Here is an 18,921-nt window from a genome sequence, read left to right on the forward strand (position 1 = left end):
ACAGAATTTGACATAGAGATAGTCTTTATAAAAATTAACTTATAGGTACTCTTTCTTTGAACTAATTTTTAGCTATTCTCCTCACCAATCTCAGACCTTTAAAAATCGATGGGGCTGAGACTAGGATTGTACTATACATGCACATGTGCAAAAACTACATGAACCGAAAGTCATCTAGATCTAGAATTCTTGTTTTGCCCTGTATCTAAATGTTACGCTTGGTTCTTCACAATAGGATGAATTAAGACTGCAGATAATGTCTTAAAAAGTCTGTAGGACTTAAGATACTTGAAAGTAGACTTTAGAACTTTGCATTTTTTTTTCCCAAATGATGATTAAAGACTATGTTTGGTAGGTGGATCTCTGACTAAGGTTATTATGTTCAAATAAAATGTCCCCAAAATATCTGATAGAAAGTACTTCATCCAGTTGTCTGACATAAGGAAGATGCCACAGCCTTGATGGTAAGAGAAATTTATTTTTCATTCAGTCTAATGAATGCAAAGTCCAGCCAATCCATCCAAACTCTTTATCTGTACCTTCTTCCCAATTTCTTTTGGTCCTCCATCTAGGCAAATCTGAAAATGAATTGCATTAGATTAAGGATGTCACCTCTTTACCATTATGTACATCTGATACTCACTTTCTCCCGTTGCACATTATATCGATCTTACAAGGAATGGCAAGCTCATTGGGCACAGACCACAGCGTTTAGATAGTGAGTGAGTTCTTCCAACGAAAATCCAATCCTGACTGGACTTGAATACTCTACCACTGCAAATACCAAATAGTCTTAAAAATCTAGTAAACCATTACAGATGTCGAGCTATCCAATTAGCCAAGATTGCCTCCAACTGTTTTAGCTCATACTATTTCTTGTGGCATAAAGCTGTCATGATATTTGAATGCTGGGTGTCGATTTGTCACTCTAAAACTATCAAAAAGGAATTAAGATATCAGATTGTTCAATTAACTCAGTTTTGCCCTGTTTCAATTAGAGGTCCTAAATACTCTAATGAAAATGTCTTAAGCCCTCCACGGACGATGGGTATGTTTCTCATGGTGAAGATTAGTGGAAAATACCTTTTATTGGTAATGTTTCCTTAAGAAAAGGCAGACTGCCAGAAGCATACAAGCACACATTTATTGGGTCCTTACTCAATAAATCCTCTCCTGACATTAATTTTCTTGCCAACTATTGTCTGATTGCTAAACCTCCCATTTCTGGGCAAGATTATTGAAGAGATGATAGATAGCAAATAGTGTCTAGCAGCATCTGCTCTTAATTTTTAGACACCAATCAGTCAGGCTTCAGACCTTGACATGGCATCTGAAGGGCATCAGTCTCAGTGACTGAAAATCTCCCTAGGGCAATGGGACAATGTTAGGTTTCCTTACTAATAACTCTAGGTCTTTGTGACCTTCGATATTTGATTCCAGAGACTGTCAGGTGCTGTTTATTTGACCGTGGAACCTGACAAGGACTAAAAAAATTACTTTATTCTTTCTTATGGTCGAGAGGATCCTGATAGGTTATGATCATTTGCTTTTCCTGTTTGAGAGTCTTTGCTGGGGCAGCCTCTGGAGTACAGCCCTGACAACCTTTTCTTCTGTGCTAAGGAGAAGACATGCTAGGAAGCAGCGACGTCATTTGAACAGAATGAGGCACATTTGCAAGCATACAGCTGATAAAATTCTGCTCTGTCTTCTGTTTTTCCAGTGCTTGATAGAGACTTGGCCCTGAATGAAATACTGCCAGTTAAAGTCATGCTGGCAAATGGATGCCTGCTAATGAACTGGTAAAACTTGCAACTACTACATTTAGGAAAAGAATCTGCCTGAACATTTTATAAAGTGACATGTGGATCTGTGATTATACTACATTCATTCTTTTTCTGGATTTCCAAATATCCATAAATATGTTCCCCTTCTGCAGTTATGACAGAAGCAGATGCCATGATTTTCAGCCATGTTTCTCTTTTGTCTGGGCTGCACCACAACGTGCCTCATATATGACCTGGCGTCAAAACCGCTCCAAACGTTTACCTAGGGGATGTTTGTGCTTGTCAGCATAAAGAGGAATACTGAGAATATATTATACTATTACTGAATTCTGAATGAAATCTTTATGACACTCAGATACAAAGCTCAACAGCCAAGCCCCATCTAATTCGAAGAAAGCTCCTTTCTCTCTTCCAAAATCATCCATCTATTGACGTGCTGAGTGGAGCCAACTGAAGAAAGGGTCGTTTGGGCAGTTCAGAGAACTTGCTCTCTCATAATCTTCTACATAAATCAAGTTTCAAAACATCCAGGATGCAATGCAGTAAATACATGAACAAAGGGTTGTGTCCAGGTGTTGGCAGTGGCGTCTCGCTCATTCTGTTTGAAGGCTTCCTCTCTCCCTGTCTGGGGGAGAGCAGACTATATTTGCCTTCTCCGGGGAAATGGTTGCTTGTTTACTCAGTCGCAGCAATGATGGATGTCTTGCTTTAAAAAAGAAAAAAAGAAAGAAAAAAAAAAAAGAAAACAAGCAGAAAGAAGGTTAAAAACAGGCGAATGAGATCCAAATAAAAAGCCATAGTGTTAAGGCATTAATGAGAAAAACAGTCTCTGAAACAGCTCCTTGAAAAACCTTGTTTGTATTGATTGAAGCATCACAAAATAGCTAGCCACTGTCTCCAGGATGAATTTTGTGGCCATTTAGCTTTTGTGCAATATTGTGAACCCTGAATCTCAGAATGACTCTCCATTACCCCCTCTCTTCCCCCACAGACGGTCCCATGAGGTGACTATCCCTCAGTTCCAAGAGGTTACCATCTACCATGGCCATCAGCGACACCACTCACCAGCTTCCCTCCCATTTGGACTGGAACACAGGAGGTTTTCGGAAATCTAAATCACACAGGAATCAGTGAATCTGCAGTCTTACCCTTCCACTTTCACAGATTCAAATAGTTGCAGGAGACAGTATAAATACAATTAGGTACTATAAATCAGGGATATCTAAAATTATGTGTTTAAAATCTTATAATTATGAGCTGATTCTAATGCAATTTTCAGAGTTTGCATAAGACTTTTCTTGCAGTACATCAGTGGCTGTAGCGCAGTACCCTGAGATTTCAAACATGTAGTATAACAAGATGTGAACAGGGCAATAAGTGAATTTACAAATAAGGAACCTATTTATATAGAGTTACAGATGTTGAAACAATATGAATTCTGAGTAACATAAACCAAATTTAAGTAGATTTGAACCTTGCTTTCCTCTATTCCTATCGCTGTTTGTATTATATCTCAAAATGGCCAAGAATTTACTATAAGAGAAATTTGAGAATCCGAAGGAGAAGCATAGAAAAACAGACCAAATACTGCAGGGGCACATGACCCATAAGTTAACATAAAACATTTGCACTCGTAATTCAACTTGAGACAAATTTCAAATTCATTTCCATACAGAATAAGGTATAAATACTCTCTTCAAATATTTTGACCAAAATTTGATTTTGAAGACATATTTTCCTAGCACAAAACTGTCCTAAAATCATTGGGAAAATGTATTTCAGCTAAGAGTAATTAAGGGAAGATAGCGTACCTGGTAGGAAATACTAATAGCATATACATTTTCAGTAGAATGAGGGACTCTTACAAATAGGAGATTATATATCAGATTTAAAGAATTCACATACAAAAAGCTCAACTTAACCAGAATGTCATAAAGAAATATGGAACAGTGAGGTGTATTATTCTGTGCAGTGATCTCTGAAGGGAACTGTAGGAGCTCCATCGTCTCCGTCTCTTAAGACCGGGTTAAAGAAAACAAAAATATACTTTGGAAGAGAAATTGAAATTGGAAGACGTGGAGGACTAAACATTTCTAGTAACAGATTTTCCCTGACTCCTGTTCTTTTTGTTTTATTAATATGAAAAATACAGAGGAAAAGATGCAGAACTATGCATCTCAGCATCCTGTTATTTCTGTAGGCGGAATCTATCTGATGAGGCCTAAAAAATCCTGATGCTGTACTGGAGAAAACCGAGGCATGAAAAACTAAGCTGAAAACTTGAACAGTAGGTATCCAATTTCCAGTCTGATTATTCACTTCCATACAGTTATGAGACACTGGATAAGGGATTTGTCTATTGAAAGTCCTTGATTACTGCAAACTACTGCAGTGTCACAGCCTCATTTAGCTATTTCTCTTTAAAAAATTTGTCGAACTTTTGAACTGATAATACTAACCTGTATTTTTTTGCCTTTTGCAATGGTTATTCAATCAGGTTTCCTATTGTGAGAATATATAATAAATTATTTGAGAGCTTGAAAAACTATAGTTTCAAGTTAATACAGCTCAATCATAGCTCTTTCACTCTAAATAAAATTGTGTGTATGATAGTCAGATAAAGGTTTCTTTTAACAACTCAAGCTAGTGATGAAGCAAATTATTTTAGAAAACACTTCACTGCAGAATCTTTTTTCTTTATTGTCAGTGTTGTTGACATTATTTGATAAAAATCAATCCGAATGGTTAAACTGTAACTGGAATTTGTATCTTTATTCACAGATCCAATATTAAATAATCTTCTGTACTGAGCAAATCATGTAATCACGTCTCACTTCATTCCCCTACAAAATGGGTGAAGTCCCCTGCCCTGTCTCATATCAAGCCTTGAGTCTTAATTAGTTAAAGCCAGCTGAGTGCTTTAAAATTCCCGAACAAAATACATGAGAAAGTGAAATCATCCTTGTTTTTGCAGCTCTCTCCAATTTCCTTAAATATCCACTGATCATTTCCTTCATTCATTTTTTTATTTTTTTTTCCACCTGGCAAGGTTTTTTCCATGTGCTATTATAATATCTCAGGTTTAGGTCTAGGAGAGTAAAGAGCCTCTGTACAGACGTTGGTGTAACCGTGGACGTACACAGTACGTTACAGCAGCTGAGATACCACAAAAAAAAAGGAGAGTCAAAGAAACATACTTACCTAAACAAAGAGGTGCTGGCAAGGAAAGTCGGTGAAAACCTTTGCTGTCTTTACTTGGAAATAATATGAAAGGTATCAAAAGATTTCAATATTTCAGGATTTCAAAATAACTGGAATTCATAAGTCTTAAGAAAAAGTACTTTGCTAAAGTGAAGTAAGTTCAGTCTTTGCAATGTAATTCAAATAGCCCTTGTAATTCAGGTCCTGGAATTAACCTACTGAAGCAAAGCTTGAAAAGATTTAGATTTACTCAGGCTACCAACAATACAATAACGTCTTACAAATTCACAACTGCCCTGTCTATTGGTGACGCTGCCAAAATGCTGTAATCTGTCATTCTGAAGCTCTGAGTTGCTAATAGTTAAAAAATGAATCTGGACACCATTTCTGAGTCTCTCTGGCTGAAAACTTATTCAGACTCAAGCACTTTTTAATCAGGATAAGATAACAACTGAGCTCTTCATTGAAACAATTCTGGAATGATTTCTGCTATGGTGTTTAACTTCAATTTTTTAACTGTGAAGAGGTTGTTCAGAACAGAATTTCAGTACTTGCAGTCCATTGGCTGCAATGAAAAGAGTATCTCTCAAAGCATTGTCATGTTTAAGTTACAATGCAGGTCATCTGAGCTACCATTTTATTTTCTAGGCATGATCCCATTGGGTACTCATTGCTGAGGAGAGCAGCTAGGGAGGGAGAGGAAAGAGGGAGGGAGGAAGGGACTGGGAGAAGGGGCTGGTTGAAAAAATACGATCGTATGACTGCAGTGTGAAGCAACCTTCCTTTTGCAGGTATTTGTGGGCTTTCCATACAAGCAATTTAGTCAAACTCTGCTGTTACACCTTTATCGAATTTGGCAACGGTTCAGGAAGTAAAGTAAGTCAGGTTTAAAGCTTTATTTTTAGTAGGTACGCTCTTTTCCTGCTTACTACAAAATGAGTAATATTGTTGTGATGAGAAACTTAAAATTTCAGCAACATATCCAGTATTTTTCAGAGGTTCTTGATTATTTAGAAACCTATTTAAATGTACTGGGGACACTGAAGCCTTCACTGTCCTAACCTTAGTCCCCTGACCGCAAGCCAACGTCAGCTAATAGAGTCCCTCCACTGATTTCAGGGGGCTTTGGATCTGGCCCTCTCAGAATAAGAGAAAGCTGCAGTAACGTACTAAAATTGGTGCCATATAAATAGCTAAAATAATGGAAAATATAATGAGTTCCAAGTTACATATACAGAGATAATAAAAAAAAAATGCTTTGTGCAGATGCTGTTCCCACATGAAAAGAAGAAATATTACTGGGAGTACCATCAGGGAAGTATTACTGGGTAAATCAGTATTCTTTCCTTTGTTTTATATTATATTGTTATGGGAATGATATTTGCAATCACAAGATATGTATACTTTTTGCCTCATAAATAAGATATTGTTTGGTAGTAGAATGTGGTATTTTCTGCTAAAAACACCCTATGCAAACCAGTGCTGTTTTACGTACATTTAGCTTCCTGCTTTCTCTTTTAAAACATTTATTAACCAGGAAGACCTCACTGACATGTAAATTTCATTTTCTATGCCCAGCAGATTAAAATACATCTGTTTCAGACATCACTCGGTAAAGAAATAATTTGAATAGTTCATTTTATTAGAAAAAGATTTATGTCAGCATTCAACTATGACAAGAGAGGGGATAGTGGCAAGTGCACAATACTGGAAAAAGATTTTCCGTGAAAAGTATCTATATTGAACAGCATTGTGCCAGAAATAACGTGGGCTTTCATAGGACTAGGTTAACCTAGTAGGCTGTGGACAGCACCAGGGTTTCCAGGCAGAGATATCTCTTCCCCCCTGAATTAACAGCTGATTGAATGAATGTACATTTAATATGCATTAGGTGAATATGCATGACGAGCTACATGGGAGTCACTCCTGTCTGACCATATGGAGCACCACATGCTGAAGAGGGAAATTTTGTTTTCTTGAAGGTTGAGTCCTACTTCCTCAAGAGAAGTTGCCCTTTTATTATATTCTTTTTTCTTACAATTTGCACCAAAATCACCAGGCTAGACATCTCTTTCATAGAGGCATGTAGATACAAAACATAATAAATATGGGAATAACACATTGAGCTGCAGTATCTTGTGCTATATTATCTAGCAGCATATTATAACACACTGCAGTATGAAAGGTGATAAAGTGCCGTACATGACTAGGTAGTTTAGGGGGATGGCATACAGATCTCATCTTATCTAGGTCACTAGTCTGAAGGCAACCTTTTTTTTTTGTGATTGAAAGTCATTGCCATCCAACCAGCTCTACAGGGGTTGAGCCAACGATAACCTCACATTTTGAGGAGAAAGCATTCCCACTAACACCAGCTGAACTATAGTTTCTATCAGGACTGGACAAAAATGACTGCTGTGTTTGTAAATATTTGATTTTTAAAAATGTCATTACATTATGTATATAATAGTAAATATTAACAAATTATTTATTTCCTCAGAATATTCCCATCAAATTCAGAAAAACGCTTAGGCTTGTCACAGTTAAAGTATGCATCCAAGAATAGTAAGGCAGCTTTTCTGAAGTGAAGCCCACAAATGAGAGATGATATGGGGAGAAAGGATGCATTTGGTGAGCAACTTACTCAAAACAATCACAGCATTCAATGAGCTGTTATGATTACTCTTGAAAAACCCTGGCAGGTAGGTTCAGAAGGGAGGGGCACCTAAGATTTTGTTCCCCCCTCTGCACCTCTAATGCTGTCATACCACATTAGCAAATCTCACCTGCAGGTCTGGAGACTAAATCACTACAAACCTTCAAACGCAAAATACGAAAAAAAAACTACATCACACTGGCTGAGCATGGTGGAGCACTGTCATGTATTCCTGTTCTCACAAACATGTGATACTAGTGAACGGCCGATGCAGGTTCATACAGAAAAATAGGGTACCAAAGCACAGGAAACAGAAGCAGATGAACTTCAGCGCAGCCATCATTATGGCTTGAGAGAATAAGCAAAAGCAGTGTGACAAAGCTGCAGATCCCTGTTTATGGAAGAGATCTTTTCAAACATACATAGAACCATAATACACTTACCTACAAGATAATGGAATACATTGCAAGATATTAGATAGATAGATATATTTTTCTATATATCAGGCTGAGAAATTGGACTAATAAAATATAGATGAAATAGAAGCAAATTTGGAGGAGACTGTAAGGACTTTTTAAGTACTGGTTATGGTATTAAGAAGCTTCAGCGATTATAATTTCTGTTCTTTATAGCAAAAGGAGTAAATAAATTTGCCCCATGGAATCTCAAAAGGTGTAAATCTCTCCATTGCTCTGGTTCCACTCCACTAAAGACAACTGGTAAGAAACTGAGCAGAAAATCCCGTTTGTTTCAATGCCCCCCTCAAACTCACCTTTGATTTTGGCCAGTTGTAACTACAGATTTAGAAAACAGTTCTTCACATTGCAAAGCAGTATTATAAGTATGCACAAAAGAAATCTGAATTTGTACAACAAAAATAATATCTGAATGCATTGCAATTATCTCTTAAATATGCATATGTTGCATTGTTCTTTGAATATTCATAAAATGCATTTTTGCATATGTATCAATATTCAATTCTATGTAATAATTTTCACTATAGATATAAGCATAGGCGCATATTAAGCTTGTTTTTATGTGCATATTACGTTCTCTCTATACAAATACACACAAATCGGGAAGTTTTATAGACTGGAATTAATTTTATCCTAATTTTATGCTCCTGTTTGGAAGCAGTTACAGTAAGTTTCCAAGGTAGAAGAATATTTTCCTATTTTTGCATTATAAAAAACGGAGTAATAAATGAGCTTTTGACCAGCTTTTCCTGTCTGCAGTGTGTACTGCAACATTTGATTAGAGATCTCATGAGAAGGACGTTTGTGATAAGAAGGTACTATATGTCTCAATTTAAGGGTCATTTTCTGGTTAAATAAACCAAATTAAACTGGCCATAGCAAAGCATCAAATGAGAAAGTCTTTTGTATTACACCAAATATCTGCAGCGTTCCTTTCGTCATGGACTTGATTTCTGACTGTTTGTACCTTCTGAAGGATTTACAGTAATGAGAAGTAGAGAAGATGGCCACTTCATTGTGTTGAAATAGGCTAGGACCCATACTCCATTTATTTTTCATGAATGAAATCAGGTATGGCAATCCTTGGTTAACCCATTCCTGCCTCAGGCAATCCCCGTTTTATTCAGCAAAATAAAATAGCCTTAAAGACAGCAGACTAAAGAAAATCCTTGTTACTACAGACCGACTGAGATCTGTGTGTCTGAAGCTGTTTCCCTTACGAATTAAATTCCTGGCATTAAAACAAAATATATATTACTGTATCTCTGAATTCGATGAAGTGACATTCACCCTAAAGGACTGTGAACTGTCTTACAAAGTGTGTGTATGTGTTTGTTACGCACACAGTTTCACAAGAAGGTAAAATTATCTATCAGCATAATTTTTGGAACAACCAGGAGAGTTGCCTTTTAACGCCAGAATGAAAAAGGCTGCACAAAAATATTAATTGGCATAGTTATATTTTTCTTTTGAGAGAATGAGATTTAAATTGTTTTTATTGCATGGAGTTTGCACAGTAAAGCCCAGATCCTGAGTGCGGAGGGAGGCAGGCGGAGGCTTGCGCCTGGGCTGAGCAGGCTGCGGGGACGAGCTTGCAGGATTGGGCCCGCATGTGCTTCTGCTCTTGCAGAGCGCTGTGTGGATCAATTTGCCGGCAATGGTTTCATCACCCACACTACCAGTTAAATATCATTCAATTATTAAGGTCTGTAAAAGTCAGAGAGCCTGAAAGAAAGAGGAGATCTTGGAAAGATCTGAGGGAAAAATGGCATTTTTTATTAGTATAAAGATTATTTAACTTTAGAGCTCTACTAATGATAATTTCTGTGACCAAAAATGTCCCCTTATGATTAATCAATTATGCAAACCATCCCCATTTCAAGGCTAGTAAAGACTTATTTAATGACATTTTTCATGCATCTCATGTCTTTAATATATTATTTTTCCCTTTGCTCTGACAGAGCAATCTGCTCCGCAGAAGAAGTGCTGTGTGCCATCAAATAAAATCATTCCCCTTATTGGGAAACAATTGTTTATTTATAATACGTTCTCAAAATTGATCCTTTTAAAATAGCTGATTTTTGTCTAGCTTTCAGCTTGTTTCTCTGCAGCATGTATTACTCCTCCATGGCACATGTAGAGGTTGTTCAAATATTAATGGCATAAGAAACTGAGTGTACCAGGTCCGCCACAGTTTTTTTTGCTGTCTCTTCTTTCTACTGCCTGAGGAATGATCCCATCTCACCTTGGAGCTACCCTGTCCCTACAGATGCAGAGAGAAGTAATTCAGTCCCTTCACTAATTCGTTTCTGGGTATCTTCTGGGCGGCGACTGGCAATAATCCCAAACTGCATGTTTTATGATGTGGACTGTTGTGTCCCCTCTGAAATGAGCTGAGACTGTCAAACTCATTTTAGCAGAGGGCAGTCGGTAACAGTGTCCGAAGGCTTGAGGTCAGTACATTAGGTGCCATGCTGTAAAGTGATTGACAAAAGCCTAGTTTACTGAAGGGAGAAAAAAAGAATCCATAAAGAAAGGAACTATTTAAGACAATGGCTCAAATTATGTTTCACATTTTATGGCTGAGCTTGATGTACCCTGAAAGAAAGAGGTACTTATTAAACAAACAACAACACGTTAACAAGAGGGATTAATTTATTATCACGAGTACAAGTCATGCAGAGATTTGGGGAAGATCGAAAGACAGCGGCTTTTGCAGCTGTATAGCTCAGGTTTAGTTAGCACACAAAGATCCCATTTATGGAAATAACAATGCTGGGGTCATTAGCAGTGCTGCAAGTGAACAACTCCGTCGTCTTTTCCCTTGTCATAATCTGTGTTACGCGGCAGCAAGACAATTGTCAGCGCAAACTGCATCCTGCACTGAAAAGTGAGAAAACAATTGCAATGTGCCATTGGAATTAAACAAATAACTAGTATCAAGACGAGCGCGTTCTCTACAGCTCCAAACGCATTCCCTTCTCTTTCGTAACGCGTGCGGTGTCACCTTAATTAAACTTGTGTGTTTAAAAGTAAATATTTACTTGCTGTAGATTACCCATCCCCCCGAAAAACCCTAGTAAAAATATAAATGCCTGAAGAGTAAACTTGCATCGCATGTACTCTGCCCACGATAAAACAGATTAAAATAAAGAAAAATAAAGGGTAGTATCTTACATGGCTGACTCAAGATCCCCATCTAGCGTCCACGTGGAGATTAACAGAACCTTTTTAAAACTACTATTTTAAATTTAAAAAATGGAAGATTTCTTTCCTTGAGGTTTTAGGTCTCTTCGTTTTATGATGCGCCATGACATGAAAATGGATTCATTTTATGGCACTGCTTGGTTTTGCTCACTTGTCTTCACGATTCACTTTGTTTCTACTCTGTCCTATTCTATTCTATTCATGTTCTTATACTGCTCTCCCCACCACTGCTTATGAGTGCTTAAGGAGTACAGTAAATGATAGAACTAACATATGTGTTTTTCCCTAACTTCTCTTTAGTAGCAAACAACATTTAGTGTCATGTTTAATTAGGATATACTGCAGGTAAGAGTCCCTTGTAAGTCCAACTGAATTGTTGTTAATTGCTTTTTGTTGATGGTGGTGTCATGGCATATGTACATATTGATTTGAATTTTTGCCATAAAAGGCAAGGTCATATAAATGTGCTATGTGCTCAAGGTAGCAGGTACTGTGATTTGAGACAGTCCTGCAGTCTGTCACTACCACTAAGGATTGCTACATCCCCCTCCCATAGAAGTAACCAGACTCATGAAGGGTGCAATGGTCAAATGGTGTTCCTTACAATGGAAAATAAAAAACAGTAGCAAGTAACTAAAAGAAACATTTAATCCAAGCTGATCATGCACACTAAAGATCTTTAAAAGGATTACTTAAAGTTGAGGGGGCAGAACATTGCTTTTCCTCTTGCTATTGTTCTGCCCTTCTATTCTTTCTGCAGTCTGGGCTGAAAATAGGATGAGATTTTAAAAGACTTTCACAGTCTGTCTGTGGCAGTCCATCTTAGCTAGCTTCTTTCAGCTAGCCAGCTTCAGGAGCAATGCAGGGAAGAAGCAGCAGCACAGGCTTTACAACAGTGGTACGCGGGGAAGGGCCGCCCTTACCTCTGCCACGTAAGCTCAGTGCGAGCTCATATTGTGCCTGGAAGTGCTGGCCCGTGCCTCCTGCCTGCAGTGTAGGTACCTGCAAAGGCTTATTTATCTGTGCAAGGCTTTCAGGGTTGTTATACCACCATTTGCTGGTCCTATATGGAGGGCTCTTTGGGCGCGTGGTGCACTGATGGCTGCAAGCCTCACTCGGATGTAAGGTGCTAGATGTCTCCTCTGCCCTGGCCGAAATCAGCTCAGTATGACTAGGAACAGAGTTAGAGAAATGCTGGCTGCACCTAAGAACAAATCACCAAAAGATCGAGCTGCTGAGAAAGGCTATTTTTTATAGCATCTCCGACAAGTCTGTGACAAGTATATAAAAATATGTATGCAAATCTCTTCTTCTGAGGCGTCCCTCCATTAAAGCAGTCTGGATGAAATGAGCCTGCCAATACCTGGGGCTTGTGCTCCTTCTCTTCATGTGAACTAGACCACTTGTGCACAGTTAGAAAGCTGACCCTGGTTTTCATGATTCCCACGTTTTTGCAATATTCCTTATATTTACAGTGGGGAATGCCACTAGAATCAGTAATATTTCTGAAAGTGGAATCAATTTTTTAAGTGTAGGACTGTAACTAAGCGCATTACTGCCATGCTGAACTCAGCTAGTCAACACAACTCTCTGAGCTGGCTCATAAATCCAAGTGGATATTCTGTAAGGCAGGGCTAAAATGCTCCATCTTTCTATATTTAAGCTTTCAGATCAAGAGTGAGCCTTCTTATGCACCAAGCCCATCTACTTCTGCAGCACTATACAGACGATTAACATAGTGCCTCCCAGCTCTAGTCAGAGGCATATGCCAGGAGCTGTACAAGCACGAGAGAATTAGTAGGAGCATGTCCCACATGCCTTAACATCTAAATGACAAGATGGGTATAGACAGATTGGAAAGAATAATGCATATGACGGACAAAGATATCTGCACACTAGTCATCTAAACAGCTTCAGACCTGTTTGTAGACACCAAGGAAAAGGAGTTTTAAGGATGGAGGTTAAGGAGCATATTTTATGGAGCTATTGTAGAAACCTCCCACAACTAGGGGCAGCAGAGAAGAAAGAAGGAAGATACCTTCACCAAAAAGTAAAAGAAGGCAGCAGCAGTTGGCAGTCACAGGGTGGATGGAGGTGAGAATCAGCCATGTCAAAACTGAACCAAGATATGGAGGGTGAGAAAGAGGATGAGTACCTGATAGCTTAAGTGAAAGAAACACAGGAGACAAAAGAATGTGAGAGGTGGTAAGGGCCCTTCCATCCAGTGTAGCCAATACATTTCATGGGACAGAGTAATGTCTTTCTTCACATATGATACTGCTAAAGCACCAAGGAGTGAGGATCAACGAGGTACTTTTGCCTATTATTAATAATATTACTCCTTTCTCAAAATAAGAATCAATTGCACCTTTTAAAGGTTAACTGGAAAATCATACAGTTCACATGTATGTATATTCTATATATCCTAGAAGTGTAAATAGCCAAAAACTTTTTAATTTATTTTATTTTTAAGCAAAATCTGATGACTTTTTTCATAGGGCTCTCTTCGCGTAAAGTACTATGTTTTATATACATGTATGTATAACGTGCTTCCTTTGGTTCACAAATCTTTAGCTTCCTTTGTCTGCACTTACATATTTTGTTCAACATAAAAGATGAGTGATTGTTGTGGGTGACTCCCTGCTGCAGGGGACAGAGGCACCTGTCTGCCGACCTGACCTCTTGTCCAGAGAGGTTTGCTGCCTGCCAGGGGCTCCAATAAGAGATGTCATGGAAAGACTGCCAAGGCTTGTCCATGCATCGGACTACTACCCTCTGCTGATCTTCCATGTGGGCGCTAACGACACGAAAGGCAAACTGGAAACCATCAAACAGGACTTCAGAGCTCTGGGAATGGTGGTGAAGGGTCTGGGAGCCCAGGTCGTTTTCTCCTCAATCTTGCCTGTGAGGGGAAAGGATGGGAGGAGGAGTAGACGAGTTTTCCAAGTTAACAGCTGGCTGCAACGCTGGTGTTGGCAACAGGGCTTTGGTTTCTATGACCATGGGACCCTGTTTGAAGATCAACAGCTGATGGGGAGCGATGGGATCCACCTTACCAAGCGGGGCACGCGCGTCTTTGCCAACAGATTGGCCAGCCTGGTACGGAGGGCTTTAAACTAGGCAAGATGGGGGAAGGGGAGTGGTATAGTAGCAGGAGAGTCAGTAAAACACCGCTCAAGTCAGGATGCCTCCAGCGGGTGCATACAGCCAGGGGAGACAGCATGCAACGTGGCTATGGAGGCTTCTCTTGCACCTCTCCTGGGAAGCTTGCATGCTTGACTGGCTCTCTGAAATGCCTGTATACCAATGCACGCAGCATGGGGAATAAACAGGAAGAGTTAGAGATCTGTGTGCGGTCGCAGGGCCATGATCTCATTGCAGTTACAGAAACATGGTGGGATAGTTCACATGACTGGGATGCTGTCATGGATGGCTACGTGCTTTTTAGGAAAGACAGGCCAGGAAGGCGAGGTGGTGGAGTTGCTCTTTATGTGAAGGAGCAACTGGAATGTATGGAGCTCTGCCTCGGGGTGGATGAAGAGCAAGTTGAGAGCCTATGGGTAAGGATTAAAGGGCAGGGTAACATGGGTGACACTGTTGTGGGGGTTTACTACAGGCCACCTGACCAGGAGGAAGTCATCGATGAGGCCTTCTACACACAGCTGGAAGTAGCCTCACGTTCACAGGCCCTGGTTCTCATGGGAGACTTCAACCACCCTGACATCTGCTGGCAAGACAGCACAGCTAGGCACAGTCAAAGAGGTTCCTGCAGAGGATTGATGATAATTTCTTGACCCAGGTGGTGGAGACGCCAACGAGGAGAGGTGCAATGCTAGACCTTGTACTAACGAACAAAGAAGGTCTAGTTGGAGATGTGAAGGATGGGGGCAGCCTTGGCTGCAGTGACCATGAGATGGTGGAGTTCAGGATCCTATGAGGAGGGAGCAGGGCAACGAGTAGGATTGCAACGCTGGACTTGAGGAGAGCTAACTTTGGCCTCTTCAGGGACCTACTTAGGGGAATCTCATGGGGTAGGGCCCTAGAAGGAAGAGGGGTCCAAGGAAGCTGGTTCATATTCAAGCATCACTTCCTCCAGGCTCAAGACGGGTGCATCCCTCTGAGGAAGAAGTCCAGCAAAGTGGGCAGGAGACCTGCATGGATGAGCAAGGAACTCCTGGCAAAACTCCAGCAGAAGAAGGAAGTGTACAGAACGTGGAAAAGGGGACAGGCCACTTGGGAGGAATACAGGGACGTTGTCAGAGCGTGCAGGAATGCGACAAGGAAGGCTAAGGCCCAGTTGGAATTAAATCTGGCAAGGGATGTCAAGGACAACAAGAAGGCCTTCTTCAAATACATCAAGAGCAAAAGGAAGACTAGGGAAAACGTGGTCCCGCTGCTGAATGGGGTGGGTGCCCTGGTGACAAAGGATACAGAGAAGGCAGAGTTATTGAATGCTGCCTTTGCTTCAGTCTTCACTGCTAAGGCCAGTCTTCAGGAATTCCAGACCTTGGAGACAAGAGAGGAAGGCTGGAGAAAGGAAGACTCTCCCTTGGTTGAGGAGGATCAGGTTAGAGATCTTTTGTCCAAACTTGACATCCATACATCCATGGGCCCCGATGGGATGCACCCACGAGTGCTGAGGGAGCTGACGGATGTTATCGCCAGGCCACTCTCCATCCTCTTGGAAAGGTCCTGGAGAACAGGAGAGGTGCCTGAGGACTGGAAGAAAGCCAATGTCACCCCAGTCTTCCAAAAGGACAAGAAGGAGGAGCCAGGAAACTACAGGCCTGTCAGCCTCACCTCCATCCCTGGAAAGGGGATGGAACAGCTCATCCTGGAGGTCCTCACTAAGCATGTGGAGGACAAGAAGGTGATCAGCAGTAGTCAGCATGGATTCACCTAAGGGAAATCATGCTTGACCAATCCGATAGCCTTCTCGGAGGGAATGACTGGCTGGGTAGAGGAGGGTAGAGCAGTGGATGTTGTCTCCCTGGACTTCAGCAAGGCTTCTGACACTGTCTCCCATCACATCCTCACAGGGAAACTCAGGAAGTGTGGGCTGGATGAGTGGAGAGTGAGGTGGATGGAGAACTGGCTGGATGGCCGAGCTCAGAGGGTTGTGGTGAACAGCGCAGAGTCTAGTTGGAGGTCTGTAGCTAGCGGTGTCCCCCAGGGGTCAGTCCTGGGTCCAGTCTTGTTCAATATATTCATCAATGACCTGGAGGAAGGGACAGAGTGCACCCTCAGCGAGTTTGCTGATGATACGAAACTGGGAGGAGAGGCTGACACACCAGAAGACTGTGCTGCCCTTCAGAGGGACCTGGACAGGCTGGAGAGGTGGGCGGAGAGGAACCTCATGAAGTTCAACAAAGGCAAGTGCAAGGTCCTGCACCTAGGCAGGAATAATCCCATGCACCAGTACAGGCTGGGGGTTGACCTGCTGGAAAGTAGCTCTGCAGAGAGGGACCTGGGAGTGCTGGTGGATAACAAGTTAAACATGAGCCAGCAGTGTGCCCTTGTGGCCAAGAAGGCCAATGGTCTCCTGGGGGTGCATTAGGCAGAGTGTTGCCAGCAGGTGGAGGGAAGTGATCCTGCCCCTCTACTCAGCCCTGGGGAGGCCTCACCTGGAGTACTGTGTCCAGTTCTGGGCTCCCCAGTACAAGAGAGACATGGCACTCCTGGAGAGAGTCCAGCGGAGGGCTACCAAGATGATGAGGGGCCTGGAGCATCTCTCCTATGAAGAGAGGCTGCGAGAGCTGGGCCTGTTCAGCCTGGAGAAGAGAAGATTGAGAGGGGATCTCATCAACGTGTACAAGTATCTGAAGGGGGAGTGTCAAGAGGATGAGGCCAGCCTCTTCTCCGTGGTGCCCAGCAACAGGACAAGGGGCAACGGGCAGAAACTGAACCACAGCAAGTTCCATCTGGACCTGAGAAAAAACTTCTTCACTGTGAGGGTGACAGAGCATTGGAACAGGTTGCCCAGAGAGGTGGTGGAGTCTCCTTCGCTGGAGATATTCAAAACCCGTCTGGATGTGATCCTGGGCAATATGCTCTAGGTGACCCTGCTGGAGCAGGGAGGTTGGACTAGATGATCTCCAGAGGTCCCTTCCAACCTAAACGATTCTGTGATTCTATGAGAAAATGGCAAATTAACAAATAAAATGAGTATTAACAGATTTCTCGTAATTTCCTGTGCACCAACGAAATAATCACCTTCTCACTGGTCACTGCATCTATTCCACTCTTCATAATAAGGCCTTGTTATCTTTGCTCCTGATGCTTTTAGTAGGTCCTTATATTCAAATTTCTTTCCTGAAAGACCAGTCCTGGAATTTCATCTGCACCACACCTCCCTTCTCTCATTTTGTATGATTACCCAAATCAGGTCTCATAGCTTCCAGTCTAATATGTAAACATCTTCCCATTAGTAGTTCGGCAGGGATACATTTTGTAGAACTATGTGGTGCTGTTTGATAAGATAGCAGGAAAGAAGCTATTTTCTGATTTAAAGATATTGTATCTCTCTTGACAGTTTGTGTGGCAGTTTAAAAAGTTCTGAAAACATTTGGATTCCCATTAGTACTCTGATGGCAGGGTACAGATAAAACATGTCAATTTTTAACAATGTGCAAAAATTTCTTCAGTTCTTGAGGTGTAAACTAGGCCCTATTATATCAAGCATTAATTCTTTAGGAAAACCAAAAGTCACAGAAATGAAGGGATCCATACAGTGGCAGAGATTGTATTTTGAAAGACACAGACTAACTCTGGACATTTAAATTGTGTGGTTCTCATTTGTAAAGGTTTTATTCAAGAAAGGGTTGGCAGAAGCAATATGATCTCATGGCTTTTGGCATGATGGCCAGGGATTTGCTGGTGAAGAATAAGCTGTAAAAACTGACAAGATTTACAGTTACAAATTGATTCACCAGTATTCTCAGTATTTGACCATCAAGCAGGCTGCCTAGCTTAAACTTTCATGTGAAGCATACTTGGAGGGTTTTCATGACAGCATTGTTGGCAGTAATGATGTTTGTTTTCTGCTGAAATTTCATTCTTCTTTTAAATAATTACATCTCAAGAGTGGTGTGGTCCACTTTTCAAAGTATATACGGATTTAGTGACTACCTCCCATTCAGGGTAACGCATTGCTACCTCATAGCTCTTTGGGTGCTCTCTTTCTTGGGCATGCTAGCAGTATCTGATAAGGGTTTCATGAACTTTACTTGGGCTGGCCATGCAGATAAAAAAACTGTGGTACTTTTAGGAAGCCTGTAATCTTTTGCTCAGTCTCCTCCAACCAGTCATTGTCTGGTAACTTGACATCATCAAGGATATATTTACGTTGTCCTTAGGTGGTGTGCTACCACACAAGACCAACATAGTACAAGCACAAGTATAGACAAATGGAAACAAAATCTATCCTGAACTCAGGACAAAACCAGAGAACAAGCCTGCCCTGCCATCCATGGTGCCAATTTAAAACTATCTGGGGCTTAGCCACAAAAGCTGCGGTCTCAGCTTTTGACTGGTCAGCTCTCCCTGTGTGCTCTTTGTTCCCCAAGGGAAGCTTTACTTATCTACTGCTATGAATAGT

The 18,921-nt window shown here is 41.0% G+C and overlaps 1 long non-coding RNA gene across 2 annotated transcripts in view; it reads left to right on the plus strand.

The window, feature by feature from the left end:
• Nucleotides 1-18,921, plus strand: part of LOC104148944 (uncharacterized) — a 39,826-nt gene that overhangs the window by 12,302 nt on the left and 8,603 nt on the right. The gene's annotated exons all lie outside the window — the stretch shown is intronic.

The sequence above is a fragment of the Struthio camelus genome, chromosome 2, assembly GCF_040807025.1.
Source record: "Struthio camelus isolate bStrCam1 chromosome 2, bStrCam1.hap1, whole genome shotgun sequence".
Taxonomy (NCBI): Eukaryota; Metazoa; Chordata; class Aves; order Struthioniformes; family Struthionidae; genus Struthio; species Struthio camelus.